This window comes from Nelumbo nucifera, chromosome 1, assembly GCF_055504915.1.
Source record: "Nelumbo nucifera cultivar China Antique chromosome 1, China Antique-T2T, whole genome shotgun sequence".
NCBI lineage: Eukaryota > Viridiplantae > Streptophyta > Magnoliopsida > Proteales > Nelumbonaceae > Nelumbo > Nelumbo nucifera.
Window position 1 is genome coordinate 203,959,623 of NC_142649.1, and position 5,047 is coordinate 203,964,669.

Below are 5,047 nucleotides of genomic sequence, written 5' to 3' on the forward strand. Positions count from 1 at the left end.
ATGAGATAAGCTCTTTACTGAGAACGAAAAAGATCCTCTCATCTCCGGCTCTAATCAGATTCAGCAGTTCTCTCTTACATTTTGTTTGAGAGGTTGGTGTCTCAGATCCCATATTATGTGGCAGCTACACTTTTCTCTTTGTATGCAGGTTTGGAGTGCCCAAGCATCATCCGTCCATCTCTGCATCTTCATGGTCCTACAAGAAAGCTCTCAAATACTGTCTCCTTTCGAACAAGCTCGAAAAGAAGCAACATCCAAAATTCTTTACGTGCTTACCAAATCCAAGTAGGGTTAGGATCCATTTTCATTTTTCAATCCTCCATGGAAGCTTCCTCTTCGAAGCTTCACATTTACCTTCGCTTGCTTATTTCCTTCATAAATCTTTTTCATGGTTTTTAAAAACGACCCAGAGACCAAACTGGTCAGGGGTCCGGTTATCGGGTCGAACAGTCCGATCGTTTGAACCGAATGGTCAGCCCGTTTTGATAAAAAATAAAAAATAAAATAAATGGTCAAAACCGTTCGAACGGTTAACCACCCGGGTCAACGGTTTACTGACCAAAATCAACAGTTTTGGGAAAATTTCCAATTTTGGGGAAAACCGAAACCGATCAACTGACCGGTTCCCAGTTTTTCGGTCTGACCGTTCGGTCCGATCTGGTTTTGAAAACCATGATCTTTTTTTATGGATTTATGTGTGAGGTATGACCAGCCCAACCATCAAAGGACTGGATCGGAACCCACCATCCAATTGTTCTTAAATGGGCCGGAGAACTACTCGAGCTGACTATATAACCTATTGACCTCAATTTGGTTAGTGCCTGGTTCAGTGGTGGTCTGGTCGAAATTTTGAAATGAACGGCCGGCCCGGCAGAGGCCCAACCCAATTCATTTTGCGAAACTTTATTAGAAGCTCTTTGTCCCACATCGGTGACTTCAGAATTTTCAAAATATTTCTTCAAAGCATCCAAGAGAAGATTTGAAGTTATATCATGCGACCAGAGCGTGATTAACAACCTGGCTCCCATTATAAATATAATATTTTAAATAATAAATAATACATTATATGTTATAAATATATATAAGGCATATTTATTAATTTATAATATATAAAAATATATATATATATATAATATACATAAAATATATATTTATCAGTATGTTCGGTTAATTGCTGGTTTTTATTTTAATTAATTGAAATCAAATTAATACCTTTAATTTTTTTTAAATACCAAAACAATTCCTAATCAATTGATTCAGTTAACTGAATTTTCAATTCAATTTTTCGATTTTCTTGCTCATCCCTAGCTCCCATGATTTACGTGCTCCTAGCGGTAGAGGATCGTTCTCGATCATTGATCTAATGGCTGAGATGGTCACATGGTGTCTCACAGGTTTCAACCTTTTTGTCTCGACTAGAATTAAACTGAGATAGTGAGAATAGAAGTTTAAAGCCAATTGAAGCTTCCTTTTTTCAGTCTTTTTTGAGCTTTTAGATTCAACAGAGCTTTGACTTTGAAAGAACAACGTACCAAACCACAAAAGATCCTTTTTAAGCTTTATGGGTTTCAAAAGCCCAGTCATAGCCCAACCAAACAGGGCACTAGTTTGATACAGTTATGTGTACAGCCACCTAACAAATCAGAATTTCAGGGAATCCAAAGTGAAGACAACCTGGTTTGGGCTATTCACTAATGCCACATCGGGTACTTTGGCAGTACCAATATTGTTTCTACATAAAGCAATTGTCATTTGAGATAAGGATGGTGCTTATTGCTTGTTTGGTGTTTCGTGCTTGTTTACCAAAGAGATAAAGATGACTTATATTTATTGGATAAACGGTGTTAGTTCATCGTCGTGTAGGTATTTGTCGCAAAATGTTATTTGATAAGTTTATTTATTAGTTTAATGTAAGGCAATCATTGGAAAAAGCTTCGTTTTAATATTTTCCTCAACACCAAGATATTTATTTGCTGTTCCACTTATTTGACGCCCAATTGTTTAAAGACAAATGGTTGTTCAAGTTCTAGTCAAGAGCACAATTTACCACTGGATGCTTGGAATTCAAATTTGTGCCTCACAAACGCCCCATAGGCCATAGCATGTCCCAATCGTATATTGAGAATATCTCCCACTGACAATTTTGGGAGATATTCCCAATACATACTGAAATGTGCATGTAGGGCGTAAACGTGATCTCTGATTCTCTGGATGCTTGTGGGTGAGAGCCTTTTTTTTCTTCTTATTCTCTTCAGAAATACATTAATGTAAACCTTCCAAAAATTTGGAATTTTAATTATATACTTATATCGTGAAAATGAAATGAAGCTAAGAAAACAGGAACCTAAGCCTGGGTTGCTGATGAATAAATTATGACCGTGATCACATCTTCGCCCCACAATGCCCCACATCCCCGCTGTGTATTAAGAACATTTCCCGATGATGTCATTATCGTTTCTAATATTGTCATTGAGAGATAATCTCAATACACAGCGGGGATGTGCTGTAGGGCGTTGTGCAGCGGAGATGTGAACTTCCGTGAGACCAGAGCATGATTAACAGCTGGAGCCCATGATTTGAGTCTCCACTTCAAGATCGTTCTTAGTCATCCGAATCTGATGGCTGAAATGGTCGCAAGATTTTCTTCTTGCAGGCTTACGAAACCTCTTGGACCCAGTGGCTGTGGCCCACCTAAACTTCTACAAAACGAATAAGTTCTAATCTTCTCAAGAGGCCATGGGTGACCAGCAGGTAATGGAATCAAATCACATTTCTGTTAAACCACTAAATCACTAATTTTTGAATTAAGTTGGATAAATTAATCAAGTATCAGAGTGGCGCAGCGGAAGCGTGGTGGGCCCATAACCCACAGGTCCCAGGATCGAAACCTGGCTCTGATATAAGAGGACAAATTCTTTTTCCGAAAAACAATTTATTTTCGAAAGTGTGCTAGCTCAATAAGCATTACAACAACCACTAAGATAAATAAAGCACCAAATAAACTATTAAACTTAATACATGCAGATAGCTTTTTTAATCATTTAATTTTTTCCTTGACTTTTTTTTCTTTTTCTGAGGGGTGGGGGAATTATTTTCCCCTGAGAGAACATTTTAAATGCAGAAAGTAATCAAATTCTGGTATTTAAGCTTTTTTTTCTTTTTTTTTTTTTAGTATTTTGATTTGATGAATTCTCTAAAAGATATACACTCTAAATTGCTGACCTACCTAAAACATCTACACCCAACACTGTAGGTCAAGCACCAAATAAACTAAATGAATCTATCAGTCCCCTTGAATTGAATGCTTCGAAATATGCCAGAGTGGGTCTCCCCCCCTCGCTTTGTCTCTCTCTGTTCCTAGAGAGGTTTTTTCTCATGCTCTCTCGAGATAGCTGAGATAGTGTTCTGACAATATTTCTTTCTCAGTTTTTGTGTTTCTCCGGCGTCCTATATGGCTGTGATAGTGTTCCGACGTCCTGGATGATAGTTTCAATTCTTTGGCTTTCCGGATGGCAGTTACAGTTTTTTAGCATTTTTCAGCATTGCGAATGGACGTTCCGTTCTCCGACGTTGTGGATGGATGCTACAGTTTTCCGGCTTTCTTTGGAAGATAGCTTGCAGTTAGCAGTTCTTTGGTGTGTTGGATGGCAGTTACAGATGATGCGTCTTCTACTGTTTTTTGGCATGGTTGGAAGTTACTGTGGTTATGTAACCTCCTCTATCAGTTTTCGGTTTGGTTGTTAACTCCTCTTGTCAGTTTGCTCGCCAGTTATAGTAGTTTAGAGATGTTCTTATCCACTTATGTTGGTGATGTTAATTCATCTTGCTTTGGTTGCAGAAGTTCTTCTGATTCTCCTAATTCCATCTATTTGTTTTGTTTTTCTTAAGAATGTATCTCTGTTCTTTATTTTGCCTGCTTGGCATCTCTTTATACCAATCTCTTGAATGAATGAAACCTTCAAAAAAAATGAAGAAAGAAATAAGCCAAAGCCCTATCTTCGCAATGTGACCGGCCGTAAATGACATAAGCTTCCAATTTTGCATTTTTTTTATTAAATGCAATTTGTCACACATCGGTTGCTAGTAAGTATCTACAAGAGTTGCTCAAAGCATCCAAGTGAAATGAGGCCACGACCTTACTTGAACAGGATTTGTTCTTTTGGCTCGTTCGATCACCTATAATGGGCAAATTTCTTAAATTACCTGTAATGTTTAGCCAATTAATAAATTGTACCCTTATGTTTAACTATTGTGTTGAATCACCCTTACTTTTTCTAACAATTGTCATCGTAATGGAAATGATGAAATGTTTTTTTGCCTCTCTCTCTCACTCTCCCTCTCCTTCCCCATCGTTCTCTCTCATTCCCTTTCACTGACAATTGTCATCGTTAAACTTAGCAACAACTTTTTCCTATTTTGGGTTGTCTTTTTTTTTTTCTTTACCTCTCTTTCCCTCCATCCCTTGACTAATGACACCTAGCATGGTTTTAAAAAATGACCCGGAAACGGAACCGTTCTGGCCACCGATTTCCAAGTTGATGATTCGAATGGATGGCCCATTCTGACAATAAAATTAAAAAAAAAAGCAAAACAAATAATTAAAAAAAAACGACAAAAAACTGTTGAACGGGTCAATGGTTCGACCACTTAGGTCAATGGGTCATTGATTGATTCAACAATTTTTGGCAAGGGACCGGGTTTGGGATAAAAAGGAACCGGTTGCCTAGACGGTTCCTGGCCAAACGGTCTAACAGTTTGGGTCAACGGCGGTTCGAAAACCATGAAGCCTAGCTATTAACCAACAGTAGAAAAACATTTATCAACCACTTTTCCTCAGCTTTGAAGACAAATCAAATACAAACATTTATTAAATAAATGGAAGCCATACCAAACAAGATCGGATCTGCTCCTCACATAGGGCACCTCACATGCACATCCTACCATGCATTGGGAACATCTCCCGTGCTTATAAATTATTATTCACGGGAGATGTTCCCAATGCACAGTGGATGTGCCTGTGAAGCACCCATGTGTGAGGAGCAGATCC

At 38.1% G+C, this 5,047-nt stretch overlaps 1 non-coding gene across 1 annotated transcript; it reads left to right on the forward strand.

Annotated features, from left to right (window-relative positions):
- Positions 1-2,828: 2,828 nt before the first annotated feature.
- On the forward strand, positions 2,829-2,900 carry TRNAM-CAU (transfer RNA methionine (anticodon CAU)). Its single transcript has one exon. It is a non-coding gene; the product is annotated as a tRNA-Met (tRNA).
- Positions 2,901-5,047: the final 2,147 nt, after the last annotated feature.